The sequence below is a fragment of the Cetorhinus maximus genome, chromosome 13, assembly GCF_964194155.1.
Source record: "Cetorhinus maximus chromosome 13, sCetMax3.hap1.1, whole genome shotgun sequence".
NCBI classification, from domain to species: Eukaryota; Metazoa; Chordata; class Chondrichthyes; order Lamniformes; family Cetorhinidae; genus Cetorhinus; species Cetorhinus maximus.
In genome coordinates this window covers 103,661,425-103,678,724 of record NC_135891.1, presented here as the reverse complement: position 1 = coordinate 103,678,724, position 17,300 = coordinate 103,661,425, and the positions used below count along the sequence as shown (strand labels likewise).

General features: G+C 46.6%; 1 non-coding gene across 1 annotated transcript; it reads left to right on the top strand.

The window, feature by feature from the left end:
- Nucleotides 1-13,798: 13,798 nt before the first annotated feature.
- Nucleotides 13,799-14,048, top strand: LOC144689295 (small nucleolar RNA SNORA53). The gene has a single exon (XR_013578628.1). It is a non-coding gene; the product is annotated as a small nucleolar RNA SNORA53 (small nucleolar RNA).
- The last annotated feature ends 3,252 nt before the right edge of the window (nt 14,049-17,300 follow it).

Genomic DNA, 17,300 nt, shown 5'->3' with positions numbered 1-17,300 from the left:
GCGATGGGCAGGTGAAGGAGTGGTACTGTTGACGGCTGAGTCGGTGAGAGAGAGTGCGTGGAAGACAGCTTGAATGCATGTGGTGACCCAGGGGAGAGGAACATTGGAAGAAGAGTTCGAAACCCTCGAGGTGAATCCTTTCAGAAGGCATCTGAGAGAAAGCGTCGGTTCGGGAGAAAATTCCTAAGTGATTTCTTGGAGATTGGAAACCCTTGTGTGAAGGATGGAGTTCAATGAGACCAGTTGGCTCATGGTGGGACAAGCGCTTGGGGAGGGTTGATGAGAGATCCATAGCATCAGATTGGGGTGGCATCTGTCATTTGGTTTCAAGAGTGTGGTGTGTCTGACCACAGGGTGCCTATTGGTTTACATGGACTGTGTATTTACTGTGAACAATAGAGTATAAGATAGTTTTTGTAACTTGCGTTACCCTTACAAATCTGTACATATCTGTAGAGGTATAGTTGTGAGTGAAGGAGTATTGTAATATAGTTCATCTTTTCTTGTTAAATAAATTGTTTTATTCTTTTGTTAAAAGTTCATTAGCTGACTCCAGTGACTCTGTTCAGTGGCCACTGTCCACGTATCTAAACAAACAAATAAAAGTTAGGATCTATCAAATAAGATAAAAGCAAAATACTGCAGATGCTGGAAATCTGAAACAAAAACAGAGAATGCAGGAAAAACTCAGTAGGCCTGAAGTGCTTCTCTCTCCTCCATAGATGCTGCTCGACCTGCTGAGTTTTTCCAGCATTCTCTGTTTTTGTTAAGATCTATCAAGCTGGGCTCCACCCTGGGATCAGGCTTGTCCAGTGGTAACTTCAGCTGGGGATTGTAACGATGGTAAAGATTGTGGGTTTGGATAGTGCTGCTGCAGGAGCCTTTGTGAGTTGCCACAATGCATGTGGTGGATGGTGCACACTGCTGCCATTGTGTGTTGGTCGTGGTGGGAGTGAATAGTTAAGGGGGTGGGTGGGATGTGGATCAAGTGGGCTGCTTAGCCCTAGATGGTGTTGAGCTTCTTGAGTGTTATTGGAGCCGCACTCATCCAGGCAAGTGGACAGTATTCCATCAGACTCTGACTTAGGTGATGGCCAGGAGTAAAAGCAGCAACACCAAGTTTGAGGAAAAAGTGAGAGAGGGACTTTTAAAAAAATTACCGGGAAAAGAGAAGCAGAAAAATACAACAGGGAAGAGGTAATACTGGCCGAGATTAACTATGGATAAAAACTGTTCCTGTTAATCCTTTGGACCTATGACAGAGCTGGAGATCAGTCTTGTGGGTACTATATCACAATCTATACAAATGATCATAATAAGGGAGTTGGAGAACTATCCGTTAATTCATGCCTGACGCAAAGATTTACACTTGAATGTTAGGGCTCTGGATGAGGAAAAAATGTACAATCTGATCTGGATGCACTGAAGGATGGGTCCACACCTGCCAGATAGAATTTAACACAGATAAGTAATGTAATACATATTGGTAGGACTTTTACCAAACATGTTCACACCATAGGTGGGAGTTTCCTGCCCCGTCTGCTGCCGGGATCGTCCACTCCCACCGAAAGCCAATGCACTTTTGGCTGGGCTGCCGAATCACCCACGGCATGTCCCACCACGATGGGTCCATAAAATCCCGCCCTATGTATTTTAATGGCAAATAGTCCTAGGTGTTATGATGCATAAATAAACGTTTGTCATGAAGATCGTGTCTATGAACAGTTATAGCAAAAGCAAATAGAGCAAAAATTGGAGGTATAGCTCAGTTAATCCAATATTAGTCAAAATGCACCATAGTACCCTCGTACTAGTCCTTGGTTATGCATCATCTAGAATACTGTGTCCAGCTTTGGTCACCTTACCTGGTGGATGATATAGAGGTGTAAATGAACTAATGTAAATGAATAAAGAAGTCCAGTGTTACATTAATAAAAACCTGAAGAGTTTGTGGACTCTCTCAGATGCCTTCTGGGCCCTAGTGTAGTTTGAAAACCTACAGGCTGTAAACAGCAGGTCTGGGCAAATGTATGAAAGCTAAAATTACTGAGCGAAGCAAGAAAGAATGCAATGGCTGCAAAGAGGAAATAATTTTGTATTTGTGACCTAAACTCACTTAAGATACATGCACTGCCTTAATGAGCAAAGACTCTGCCCACTGGTACTAAACCATGGAGACAAGGGGCCCCATTTAATTCATGGACTTGCTGAGTTAGCCAGGGTAAAGGTTGGAGAACTGCAGCTACATTGCTGTAAAACCTGTCCCAGTTCACAGCTCAGTAGTCACTGCATCTAAATTGACTTACACTTTCCTTACTTAATGGGCAAATGTTAAGCATTACTATTACTGCAATATAAAGGGAAATAAATATTGTCATACTATCAGAGAACTATCGAGGGAAGGTTCATGATATTGAGACCCTGGATTGTTCTAATGCACATGTATCATCTTGCTTTTATTGTTATTGAAGGATATATGCCACACATTCTCCCACTGCATCTAAATCAACCTGAGGTCTATTTATATTCTCCAAAATCCTAACTCTCATCAACTTCCTTGTGTAATCAGTAAACATCAGGACTGTAGCCCCTGGTGCCTTCCTCCAAATCATTGATAAAGATGGAGAAGAACAATGGATTTAAAAACAAAAAGCTAAAAGCTACTGCGGATGCTGGAAATCCAAAACAAAAACAGAATTACCTGGAAAAACTCAGCAGGTCTGGCAGCATCGGCGGAGAAGAAATCAGTTAACGTTTCGAGTCTTCACGACCCGTGAAGACTCGAAACGTTAACTGATTTCTTCTCCACCGATGCTGCCAGACCTGCTGAGTTTTTCCAGGTAATTCTGTTTTTGACAATGGATTTCTGTTGTACTTCATTAACGCCTGGACCCCAGGCAGAGGTTATGCAATTAATAATCGCTATCAATAAGTGAATTTTATCAATTTGCAATCCAACGTAAAATTTGACTCTGATAAAATGCAATATGCTCTCAATACAGAAATGTGAACCAGTTAAAATATAATGGGAAGTGCTTAATCAGCTCTCAGATAAAAACAGCATTTCAGCTATATTAATGAGGGGATCTTATTTCACGCATGTACTTACTTGGAGCACTAAAATCAGAAAATTTACAACATTTTCTGTGGGTATAAGAACAGAAAAAGCTGGCAATGCTCAGCAGATCAGACACCGTCCGCGGAGGCAGAGACAAAGTTAACAGGCTGGATTTTTGGGACGCCAACCTCAGTCCTGCATGGGGGTCCTGAGCCCACCCATGTCAGCAGTGTGCCCACTAGCACACCCACCTAATTGGCCAACTCTACTTGCCATCAGACTCCTGAGGCTGCAGGCCCAAGGCCCACCGTGATGTCCGCTTGGCAGCCCCACCGGGAGAGGTGGGTGCTGCCAACGCAGGCAGGTGATGATGCAACTCTCCTATATTTTCGAAACTCCCTTCCCCCCCCAACCGCCCCACCCCCACCTCCAAACCACCCCCACCACCACCTCCAAACCACCCCCACCACACAGCCTCCAAAGCGTCTCCGAGGGGGTCAGAAAATTCAACCCAACGTTTCAGGTTGATGGCCTTTCAAAAGAATTGAGAAATGTTAGAAATGTAAAGCTTGAGCAAGTGAGAGTGGGGGCTGCTGGTGGGGGCAGGGGCAGCTTGGGTGGGTGCAGGGTGGGTAAAAGAACAAATAAGTGGAGGACAGGAGAGATTAAATGACAAAAGGTTTTGTAGTGCAAGGTCAAAGAAAGTCCTTAATTACTGCTGTCCGAAAGCAAAGATAAGGAAATAAGAGAGAAACATTAAGAGAAAGAAACAAACCAGCAAAGAAAAAGGAAATGGAATGGGGACAGGGGTTACGATCTGAAACTGCTGAACTTGATGGTAACGGTTCTCTCTCTCCAGGTGCTGTCCCTCCTCAAAGAACCAACCCTTGACGCCCACCATCCTTACAAATCCCCACCCCATCTCCAACCTCCCTTTCCTCTCCAAAGTCCCCGAGCATGTTGTTACCTCCCAAATTTGTTCCAATCTTTCCCAGAACTCCATGTTTGGATCCCTCCAATTAGGTTTCCACCTCTGCCACATACCAAAATGGCTCTTATCAAAGTTGCAAATTACTATATGTCCATGTATTACTATATTACTATACAATTCTATATGACTGTGGCAAAGGTAAACCATCCCTCCTCATCCTTCTCGACCTGTCTGCAGCCTTTGACATAACTGACCACACCATCCTCCTCTATTGCCCCCCCCACTACCTGGGACTGCTTTTACCTGCTTCCATTCTTATCTATCTAATCATAGCCAGAGTATCATTTGCAATTGCTTCTCTTCCTGCTACTTCTGTTGTCCCCCGAGGATCTATCCTTGGCCACCTCCTATTTCCCATCTACCTGCTGCCCCTAGGTGCATCATCAGAAAGCATAGTGTTAGTTTTCACATGTTTACTGATGACCCCTCTCAATCTGCCACCGTTGCTAATTTATCAGATGGCTTATCCGACATCCAGTACTGGATGAGCAGGAATTTCCTCCAATTCAATATTGAGAAGATTGAAGCCATTATTTTCAATCCCTGCTCCAAACTCCATTCCCTAGTGACTGACTCTATCCCTCTCTCTGGCGACAGTCTGAAATGAAACCAGTCTGTTCACCGCCTTGGTGTCACATTTGACCCTGAGATGATCTTCCAACCTCTTTTCATGCCATCACTAATACTGCCTATTCACACTCCCGCAATATGGTCCCACTTTGCCCCGTCTCAGCCAAACTGCTGCCGAAACTCCCATTCATACGTTTGTTACCTCCAGACAAGACGATTCCAGTGCATTCCTGGCTGGTCTTCCACATTCCAGATCATCATCCAAAGCTTTGCTGCCTGTGTCTTAACTCGCACTATCCCATTCACCTATCACCTCTGTGTTCGTTGCCTAGACCTTAAGCTCTGGAATTCCCTCCCTACACCTCTCTGCCTCTCTACCTCACATTCCTCCTCTAAGCCGCTCCTTAAAACCTATCCCGTTGACCAACCTTTTGATCACCTGACCTGATATGGCTTTACGTGGCTCAGTGTCAAACTTTGTTTATAATGCCCCTGTGAAGCACCTTGGGGTGTTTCATTACACTAAAGACGCTACATAAATATAAGTTGCTGTTATGGGTGGTGGTATCCAGAAGACTGTAACGTGCCCAGTTGAAAGATGATGTACTGAGTTCCTTGAGCTTGACTTGAGCTCCATTGGAAAATTGTAGCAGGCCAAGGACAGGAAGGTCGGAGTGGGAACAAAGAAATAAAATGACAGCTGGCTGAAAGCTCAGGGTCATGCTTGCAGATTGAATGACCGTGACCCGCAAAGTGCTTACTCAGTCAGATAGGTTTGATCCCTCCCACGTAGAGGAGACCACATTGTGAGCAGTGAATACAGCATACTAAACTGAAAGAAGCACACATGAATTGCTTTTAACCTGGAAAGAGTGTTTGGGGCCTTGGACAGTGAGAAGATAGGAGGTAAATGGCAGGTGTTGCTTGCATGAAAAAGTGTGGTGAGATAAGGTTTTGTGGGTGGCTGAGGAGTGGACTAGACAGAGGAACAGTCCCTTTAGAATGCTATGGGGGACTGGAGGGGAAGATGTGTTCAGTGGTGGCATCATGCTGGAGGTGTCAGAAATGGCACCTTTGAAAACAGAGGCTAGTGAGATGGAAGGTCTGGGCAGGAGGAAACACTATCATGGTTCCAGGAGGGAAGGGAAGGAGGGAGGGCAGAAATTCATAAAATAGAAAGGATACAGTGAAGGGCCACATCAACCATGGTGGCAGTGGTGAGGGAGGGAGGTGCGGAGAATCCTTGGTTAAGGATAAAGGAAGACACATCAGAACCATAGAACCATAGAAAAGTTACAGCACAGATGGAGGCCATTCGGCCCACCTTGTCCAGGCCAACCCGAGGACACCCAGGTCCCTTTCTAATCCCACCCGGCCTATGGCCCTGCAGCTTAATAGAACCATAGAAAAGTTACAGCACAGATGGAGGCCATTCAGCCCATCTTGTCCATGCCAGCCCAAGGACACCCAGGTGCCCTTTCTAATCCCACCCGGCCCATAGCCCTGCAGCTTAACAGAACCATAGAAAAGTTACAGAACAGAAGGAGGCCATTTGGCCCAAAAGTGCTGGTATGAAAGGTTGCATTGTCCAAACAGATGTGATGGAGACAGTGAAACTGGGAAAATGGAATAGAGTCCTTACAGGAAACAGGGTGTGAGGAACTGTATTCAAAGTAGCTGTAGGAGTCAGTGGGCTTATAGTGAACATTGGTTGATAGCCTATCCTCAGAAATGATGTCTAGGAAAGGAAGTGTCACTGATGGATCATGTGAAGGCAAGGGAAGGGTGGAAATTGGAAGCATGGATGATAACATTTTCCAGTTCAGGAGCAGGAAACGCCACCAATGCAGTCAGCAATGTCCTGGAAAAAGAGGTGAGGGAGAGGGCCCAAGTAGGACTGGAACAAAGAAGGTTCTGTATAATGCCAAAAAAAAAGGGCAGGCATAGCTAGGACCCATGTGGGGACCCATCGCAACACTTTTTGTTTGGAGGAAGTGAGTGGAGTTGAAAGAGAAGTTGTTCAACGTGAAAGTAAGTTCAGCCAGGTGGAGGATGATGGTGGTTTTTAGGGACTGGTTGGGCCTCTTTTCAAGGAAGAAGTGGGGAGCTCTGAAATTGTCCTGGTGCTGGTTTTGCTCTCCCTTATTTCCTTTTCTTTACTTTCGGTCGGCAGCTGTTCAGGATCCTACCATTCACATCCACTCTAGACACATCTTTTGTTTCTTTTTTTGTCCCATTACCACTCCCTTTGGCCCTGCAACATGAAATCCTTTATCATTTAATTTAATCCTGCCTTCCACCCTATCACAGACCTTTCCTTTTGTTCTTTTTAACCCCCCACCTACTACATTTCTTACTTTTCCCAACAGACATGAAATGCTAACTCTGTTTCTCACTTCACAGATGCTGCCCGGCCTGCTGAGTATGTCACACATTCTCTGTTTTTATTTCAGAGTTTCAGCACCTGCGTTACTTTGCTTTTGTACCTTATTAGGGAAATTTTTCTGGTCTACATAGGGCAACGCCTCCTTTCTAATCTTCAATTAGTCCAGATATTTGCTGCTCTCTCTCTCTCTCTCATACTAGACTCTACACACCCATTCAGTTTCATACCCTTACGCCCTCATCTCAATGAATTTCGGGCTCGGCACGATGCTGAACTCTTCTTCCGCTGCCTTCGTCTCCGTGCTCACTTCTTTGGGCAGGAGTCCTCTCCCCGTTCAACAGATCCTTTTACCCACCTCCAATATTCTCCCTCCACCTGGACCCCTCCCTCTGGATTCTTACCTTCTCTTGATCTTTTCATTGAGAACTGTCGGCGTGATATCAGTCGTCTCAATTTCTCTGCTCCTCTCACCCACTCTAATCTGTCTCTCTCTGAACTCACTGCACTCCGTTCTCTCAGGTCCAACCCTGACATTGTCATCAAACCTGCTGACAAGGGTGGTGCTGTTGTTGTCTGGCGCACTGAGCTCTACCTCGCAGAGGCTGAGCATCAACTCGCAGACACTTCCTCCTACCTCCCCCTGGACCATGACCCCACCACTGAACATCAAGCCATTGTTTCCAGGACTGTCACTGACCTCATCTCCTCTGGAGATCTTCCTTCCACAGCTTCCAACCTGATAGTCTCCCAACCTCGGACGGCCCGCTTCTACCTCCTACCCAAAATCCACAAACAGGACTGTCCCGGCAGACCAATCGTATCAGCCTGGTCCTGCCCCATGGAACTCATTTCTTGCTATCTTACTCCATTCTCTCTCCCCTTGTCCAGTCTCTTCCCACCTACATCCGCGATTCCTCTGACACCCTACATCATATCAACAATTTCCAGTTCCCTGGCCCCAATCGACTCCTCTCCACCATCGACGTCCAATCCCTCTACACCTCCATCCCCCACTGGGATGGTCTGATCGCTCTCCGCTTCTTCCTCGAACAGAGGCCCGAACAATCCCCATCCACCACTACTCTCCTCCGTCTGGCTGAACTTGTTCTCTCACTGAACAATTTCTCTTTAAAATCCTCTCACTTCCTCCAAATAAAAGGTGTGGCTATGGGTACCCGCATGGGCCCCAGTTATGCCTGTCTCTTTATGGGGTATGTGGAACATTCCTTGTTCCAGTCCTACTCCAGCTCCCTCCCACAACTCTTTCTCCGGTACATTGATGATTACTTCGGTGCTGCTTCATGCTCTCATCTGGACCTGGAAAAACTTATTAATTTTGCTTCCAATTTCCACCCCTCCATCATTTTCACATGGTTTATCTCTGACACTTCCCTTCCCTTCCTTGACCTCTCTGTCTCAATTTCTGGTGATAGACTGTCCACCAATATTCATTACAAGCCTACCGACTCCCACAGCTACCTCGACTACAGCTCCTCACACCCCGCTTCCTGTAAGGACTCCATCCCATTCTCTCAGTTCCTTCGCATCCGTCGCATCTTTTCTGATGATGCCACTTTCAAAAACAGTTCCTCTGACATGTCCTCCTTCTTCCTTAACCGAGGTTTCCCACCCATGGTGGTTGACAGGGCCCTCAACCGTGTCTGGCCCATCTCCCATGCATCTGCCATCACACCTTCCTCTCCCTCCCAACACCATGATAGGGTCCCCCTTGTCCTCACTTATCACCCCACCAGCCTCCGCATTCAAAGTATCATCCTCTGCCATTTCCACCAGCTCCAGCATGATGCCACCACCAAACACATCTTCCCTTCACCCCGCCGGTGGCATTCCGCAGGGATCGTTCCCTCCGGGACACCCTGGACCATTCCTCCATCACCCCCTACACCTCAACCCCCTCCCACGGCACCTTCCCATGCAACCGCAGAAGGTGCAACACCTGCTCCTTTACTTCCCCCCTCCTCAACGTCCAAGGGCCCCAAAAACTCCTTTCAAGTGAAGCAGCATTTCACTTGCACTTCCCTCAATTTAGTCTACTGCATTCGCTGCTCCCAATGCGGTTTCCTCTACATTGGAGAGACCAAATGCAGACTGGGTGACCACTTTGCGGAACACCTTCGGTCTGTCCGCAAGCATTACCCAGACCTCCCTGTTGCTTGCCATTTCAACACTCCACCCTGCTCTCATGCCCACATGTCCGTCCTTGGCTTGCTGCAATGTTCCAGTGAAGCTCAACGCAAACTGGAGGAACAGCACCTCATCTTCCGACTAAGCACTTTACAGCCTTCCGGACTGAATATTGAGTTCAACAACTTTAGATCATGAACTCTCTCCTCCATCCCCACCCCCTTTCCGATCCCCCTTTTTCCAATAATTTATATATATTTTTCTTTTCCCACCTATTTCCATTATTTTAAAATGTATTTCCATCCATTGTTTTATCTCTACCTTATGGCCTATTTCGATCCCTTCCCTCCACCCCACCCCACCAGGGCTATCTGTACCTTGCTCGTTCTGCTTTCTACCCTTAATGTCACCATTAGTACATTTCTTAGCTAATATCACCACCGTCAACACCTCTTTGACCTTTTGTCTATGACATCCTTTGGCAATCTCCACCTATCACTGGCCCTCTATCCAGCTCTACCTGTCCCACCCCCCCTTAAACCAGCTTATAATTCACCTCTTTTCTATTTTTCCTTAGTTCTGATGAAGAGTCATACGGACTCGAAATGTTAACTGTATTCCTCTCCGCAGATGCTGTCAGACCTGCTGAGATTTTCCAGGTATTTTTGTTTTTGTTCTACACACCCATTAGCCCTGTCACACCCACATTGTCCATGGTCTCTGATCACAATAATAACAATCTCAAGGCCTCATACTAATTTTCAAAACCTCACTTTATTCAAGCTATCTTTAGCTGTAAGTCCCAGGTGCACACTGTGATCTTACAATTCTGAACTATTGTTTGCCACCAGTATGCAACCAATTACTTCTTCATTTACTGTGTTCTACTCATTGGAATTATCTCCCTTAACCACTTGCCTTGCAATCCCCTCTTGCAAAAGTTTCATAAAACCTATTCCTTCATACATCCTTTGGTTCTCCCGCCCTTCATTTTCTTTTCACCTCCTGCACAGATTTTCATTCTTGTCAAGTAACCTGAAGCCTTGCTTTAGCAGCCCCCATATAAAAAACTCTTGTTGTCCTGAAAAGCATTTTACTGGTACTTGCAGTGGCTTTAAAACTTTTCTGTGTGGAGAACCCCCTACTAATACTGACTTTCAGGAGCCAGGTTATAACCACCTGAAGGGAAAACAATCCTATTCCTGCCGGAAAACACATTTTCTTGGTATAATCACAACTGAAGCCCATTTATAGTGAATTGGTGGAAAATCTTAATGGTGTCACAAAATAAAAACCAAATGAAGAAGTCTGATGACACTTAACCTCACGGACGTCTTGTACATATCATAGCACCTGCTTTGCAATGATAGATATGAGAGAGGAATACGATGTACTTACATTGTTGGCACACAAAGTAGTATTTCGTAGAGCAATTTTCATCATTCCACTTATGGCTACCGATCATCAGAACACAGCCCTCTTCTCCAAAAAAGTAAGAGTAGTAGTTGTTGGGTTCTCCCTCTGCCCAGTTGGAATAGGAGACCATTCTACCTGAGCCACTATAGCACCAGTTTGAATTACATTTTGACACACCAATCCAGACTTCATTGCCACTTGCAATTAATGATAGATACTGCTGCTGTTTTGCATTGTAGACTTCAACTAGTCCATCAAATAGCCAAGAACAATATGCTCGAGAAGCTTCAAAGGATCTTGCTATTCTTTGTAATCTGTAGACTACACTTTCAGAAATACATGGATAACCTAAACACATGAAAAAGAAGAAAAAAAACTACCATGAATGAAACTTATTTATAACTAAGATGCTCAATGAATAGACTTGAATTCTTTGAGACCTATTGTAATCATAGAAACCGAGCAAGCTAGAATTATTTTATACAACTGTTAAATTTAGATTGATGATATTGGTTATAACATGTGAATTAGTTTGACAACTGCATTTCCAAAACTCTATGTCTACATCCGTGTAGTCACTTATTAACAAAATTAAAGGCACAACATGTAATAAGTTATCATACCAGATATGAAAAGGAGTGTGATGATATTGCTCCACATGCTGGCAGAATTGAACCCAACGAAAAGCAGCGGAAGGACTTCATCCAAGGAAATAGTTCATATTTAAGAGGGAATGACCTTGATTGTAATAAAAATAATTACTGAATGAAGCACCAATTTTAAGCCACATAAACAAACACTAAAACTTGGATTTTTTTTCCAAGTTTATCAAGCTGTTGGCATAACTAAACGGAAATTGTGAAACAAACTCACCTAAAAATATGTTTTATGATGTTCTTCCCTTTTCTTTGTAGATCTTGGTACAATCCAAGTCCAATGTGGTTTGCTTAGTTACTTGAGGAAACATATATTCCAAAAAATACATAGAAGCACTGGAAAAATGCCAGAAAAGATTTACAAGGATGATACCAATACCACAAGAGTAAAACTATCAGGAAAGACCCAAGAACAGTCTGGGGCTCTTTTCCCTAGAAAAGCCAAGACTAAGAGTTAACCTGATAGAGGTTTTTTTAAATTGTGAAGGGTTTCAATAGAGTAGAATTGGAGAAGATGTTTCCATTTGTGAGGTAGTTCAAAACCCTAAATATTAGTCACTGATAAAACCAATAGGAAATTTAGTACAAACTCAGGGAATGTTGAGGGTGTGAAATGTTCTACCACATGGAGTTGTTGAGATGAACAACATATTGGCGTTTATGGAAAAGCTGGTTAAACACATGAGGGAAAAAGGGATAGAGGAATATGTTGATCGGGTGAGTTGGAGTAAGCTTGGATGAGGCTTGTGTGGATGATAAACATCAGTATGGACCTGTTGGATCGAATAGCCTGTTTCTGTGCTGTAAAATTCTTTTTAATTCTTTTTGATCTATTGCATGATGACTTGTTCATTTGCACTTGCTCCTCTTTCTGCAGCTATGAAGATGCTCATGGCACTCAAGTTTTATGTACTTAATTCAGGCAGTCATTTGTCTCTGTAGTGTAATTTTTAAAATTCATTTATGGGATGTGGGCTGGGCCAGCATTTATTGCCCATCCCTAATTGCCCTTGAGAAGTTGGTGGCACGCTGCCTTCTTGAACTGCTGCAGTCCACATGGTATAGGTGCACCACCTAAACTGCAGCAAGGGCATCCACTTGTAACTAATGCCCTTTACAGCAGGCCAAGTGAATTAATTAACTTTGGCATCCAAGGAAGGTAGCAATGAATCAGAGCCATGGGGTTTTACAGGGTTGCTGGTTTCCTCAAGGTCCTAGGGGAATCCATGTTTGCTTTAACAGAATACCCCCCTGAACTACTACAACAAGAATGGCCTTCACTCCCTCAATGTATAGATGGTTGATCTAATGGCAGCTTTAGAATACTCTAAGATTTAGCAGCATACATTACAGTTGCCACAGTCTAGAAGCTATTACGCAGACTGTTCTTTATTCCCTACCATACTGCCACCACAGCTGTAGTATGTGCTTCTATGAAGATGGAGACTGATGTCTGGTGGGTTCTTGGCTGCTGACCAGCTGTAGGTCAGCTCCAGATTCCAGCAAAGCTGACACATGCTCTATTTGTGAAGAAAATGCTTCCTTAATATTGCCGCAAGTGAGAGCTGTAGACGCTAGAGGCAGCACCTGTTAGGTGCCACACATCCTCAGCCACATTGTCAGCCACCAAGTTGAAGGTGCACGTTCAGGGACAACAAGCATTAAGAAGTGAGAAGTGGAGCCAATGCTTTGTAGACAGCATTAAAGATTTGGAGGCACACAATGCAGAATACATCTCATCCCATTTGCTTTGAATAGGTACCCACTGGCCACTTGACACTTCACCAGTCTAGAGAACTTAGATTGATGCGTAGAGGAGACAATATTCATTCATTCATCCGATTGGACACCTTCAACCTGCCTCTTACTCGAGCTACGTTTGCTGGATTTCCCTTCTTCCAAGAATAGGCTTCTTCCTCCAGGCCACCATTGCCAGTAAACCCTCCAGGCTCTCCTCTGCAAAGGATAGGCTTTTGGGAATTCCTCCAGCCAGGTTTAGTTGGTTTCCAAACCAAAACCAGCTGTCTCACTTTAAGAAGTTTGGTATCCTTTAAGAAGTTCTGCACACCAAGTAACCCAGGCTGGAATTCTCCCTGAAATGCACAAAGTTGGTTAACGGGCAGGAAATGCAATGGCAGCTCTTTGCAGCAAAACATCCACATCGCAGCTGATTAATTATTCATCCACGGGGAACACGCTTTTCCACTGGTGGGCAGCATCTGATTCTCCTGCCCCGGTGTGACCTTAGCGCTCCCTAACTCCGGGTGCCATGGTTAAATGGTATCCCTGCGTCGCGTTCGCACTGCCTGCAGCAGCTCCAGTGAAGACATGGCTTCCAAAGACAGAAAGCATGCTGCACCCAAACTCAGTGACGCCTCTCGGAGCGCCTGTTGAACGCGGCTGAGGCCCACCGCCCTCTATCCCCGCTCTGGCCACGGGCCTTCCACCAAGGCGGCCAATCTGGCTTGGGAGGCGGTTGCAGCAGTGGTCAGTGCAAATGCCCTGCAGCAGAGGTCAGCCACCCAGTGCAGGGAGAGGATGAATGATCTCATCTGTTCTGCCAGGGTACGTCAATACACATGCTCCTTAGATCCACCTTTGGGATGTATCTGTTCTGTTTTGCTGGTAGATCTCTGCACCCTGGAGTTGGGTTCTCCAGTGGGCTGGCAAGTAACATTCATCAACTTGTGGTTGTACAGTCAAAGGTGCTTGAGTCATTGGCATATTAAAGTAATATACCTGCATGGTAGCCGCTCTGTTCTGATGTGAACAACCTGTTACCCCAGGCTGTTGCTGCCATCAGCACTTTGCTGCCGTGTGGACACGTTTATCAAAATCCATCTGGTTTAAGTACTGCAATGAAATTCATCACTCTCAACTCACATACTGACAAATCCATCACACATTCACAAGGATCTCAATCCCTGCCATCTCAAGGGACATCACCACTCACTCTCTCACGCAACCTCACATCTCCATCTGGTCTCATCTCCTCTGGAGTTTGCATCCTTATCCTGTCCAAGGCTCCACTCACCACCCACACATGCCAGGCATCCTTATCATCTGCCCTCGCATGCATCTTGCTCACACTCTCTCCATGCAGGACAAGCTGGCTCACAATAAGAAGGAGAGGTCCTAGACTGGGGATGGAGTTTCCGAGATGAAGGTTCTCACAGATTTCGAGAACAGAGCCTTGGAGCTGGCCACACAGGACGTAGACCAGGCCTGTACTGAAGGGGAAGCTGGTGGCGCACAACCAAGTGAGGATCCTGTACTAGACATCCATCAGACAACCCTGCTGTGAGTGATTTCTCCTGTTTCAGAGTCACCTGCCAGGCACTAATTGTCTCTCCTTTCTTTCGTAGGCTCCCCTGGGAAGCTACTGAGGGCACCCCACGAGCCAGACCCTCAATTCCAGCCCAGATGACACCTCGGAAGAGGAAGCTGAGGACAGCACCATCACAGCGCTCACCCACACCCTCCACCAGCTCAGAGACACACGCCTCAGTGGGATATAGCTCTAGAGTAGCCTTGGGTCACAATCTGGTGAGCACAGCGCACCATCTGCTGCATATCAGGCACAGGCAGGGAAATCAGAGGCTGCTGGCTCTCGGGGGACTGCTGGAGGCCACGATTCTGCTAAGTCCGAGTCCAATGACGAGCTCTGGGTTTGGTCCTAAATCAGTTGCTGGAGCTGCAGCGACAAGCGCGGGGACATCAGGAAGGGATGTCCGCTGCACTCCTCAGATTGCAAGGCACGATGGAGGAGTCTGTCTGCCTTCAGGCTGAGGTGATAGCACCAGCATGCCAGCGCACCGAAGTCAACACTGGTAGGTTGAGGGCTGCCGGGGAGACCTTGGTCTGGGACATCAGCCCTGCACTGCTGCAAGAGCTGCACTCCATCGCTGTAGCTATTGGTGGCATCTATCAGTGTCAATGCGAGATGGCTGTGGGGCATCTCAATCTCATTCCAGCTGCCCCTTCTCCTCAAGGAGTCAGCCAGAGGCCCTCGGCCACCCATAGGGAGGATGACCAGCAGCTCGACACCCCAGGGCCATGCACCCAGGTGACTCCGGGAGTGTCCAGCTCGTCCAAATCCCCTCTTCCTGTGACCTCCGCAGCTCCAGCTCCACAGGCTGAGGAGGGTGCACCTGTCCCACAGCAGGACCCCGAAAGCAGGCTGGGGTCCCTCCAGGTCTTGGTCCTCCAGAGGCCAAGGTCATCACAGACAACAAGGCGTAGCAGTCAGCAGGCTAACTCCACCTCTGCTATGGATGTCGGGGAAGCACCAAGACATATCAGCAGGGTAAGGAAAGTGAAGAAGATGTAGATGCACAATGTTGGCATGGGTGTTAACCACATGTATTTACTGTTCACAAACATAAATAGACTCGCAATCATTTCATATCTCCTATTGTCCATGCCTCTTTCTTATAATGAGTTGTATTACTGTCAATCACCTGTGATACCTTGGTTCCTGCACCCACTTATGGTAATGGCCTCAATCCAGGGCCTCTCTTCTGTGCAGTGTCACCATCTCACCACAGTGAGTGTCCCATTTCAACATAATGCTCCATATTGGTAACACCTGCACCTTCATGCTAAACGTGCTTGTGGAACAAACCTCGTTGCCATTCCTCATAGGGTCCCGTCATGTGCATTCTTGGCTCTGAACGATTGAGTCAGGGGTATGCCCTATCTCGTCTGTGTTCTTGACAGGTGAAGGAGAGATGTGCTAACGCATGGAGAAGGCTCATGTACCATCCAACTCCATGTGCCCGCTGTCTCTCAGCAGCGCTATAATGATATGAGCCTATACTCAGAGCTTCTGTGCGCTACCCTCAGCCAAACAGGTTTACATCATTCCCAGTGTCAATCTGCCGAACTCAGCAAAAACTGGGACAACCTTACCACTTCAAAGTGGCGAAGCAATGGCACATTTGTGTGCAGGCGCTGAGATGTCCAACCTTAAGCCTCTCTCACCCTGTAGTTGTGACTATTGTGGGGAGAAGGGTCTGGTCACAAAGTTGGTAGAGATTGGTGTGCATCCCATCACCTTGACACTCCAAGAGGTTACTGATGCTACCTCCAAATGGTGATTTCTAGAGGTCAAAACAGCCTTTAGGCATGCTCTGGAATTGCAATTTGTTGCTTTGGACAATGTGGAGGGGAGCAAAGGGATAGAGTGAGTATGTGATGAAGCAGAACAGTGCTCCTCATTAGCAATGGTGCGTGCCCTTGAGGACTTCATGTTCTCTGCTCATGATGGACTTGGCTGGGGCCAGGGCTGGCCTTGGCTGTGTGTAAACAGCGGCATCTCGATATCAGGCAGCCAAGTGTCTGACCTCATCATGCTCAGGTGCTCCGCCTCTATATAAGGTATAGGAGAAATGTAGCTCGGGATCCCTAACTTAAACCGCCAGATGTCACTGTCATTTCGGGGAGTGTAACACAGCCAGCTGAATCATCTCCGAGTGGATTCACAGCAGCAGTATTTCATCAACTGCCGTGTCCCAAGTGTTGTGTCTGTGTGTCACCATTGATGTGACACATGGTGTGTGGCTGCGTTGGTTCCGATGGATCTCCATGAGTAGCCTTGCCAGATCGACAGCACACAGCCACTAGGCCACTGAGGATCATGAAAGTGCCCCTGCGTCTTGTAGGTGCTGTTGCACCTGGGATGCTGGACAGACATGTGAAGAGGGAACACTTTCCGATGTCTGATGCCGGAGAGTCCTCCTCCAGGTAGCACCTCATCTCAGCACGGACACATGCCCTTGAGACTTGCTCATCCTTCACAGCACCAGGGCTCTGTGAGCATCCTGTGCAATAGTGCACTGTCATCTGGAACCTCGTGGGTAAAATTAGAGGAGTAGCTATGCTGGTGGTCATGCGGGCCAATGATGGAGGAGAGTTGTCCAGGAGGATCCTTAGTGCATCTCGTCAACCTCCTCCTGAAATCTGCTGGCAGTGAGGGCCTCATGAGCACGCCTGCCTGGTCAGGCCCATGCAAAGGCCTCTTCACCTGCATCCTTGGCTTCCAAGACCTCATCACCATCACCCCCTTCAAGGCCCTAC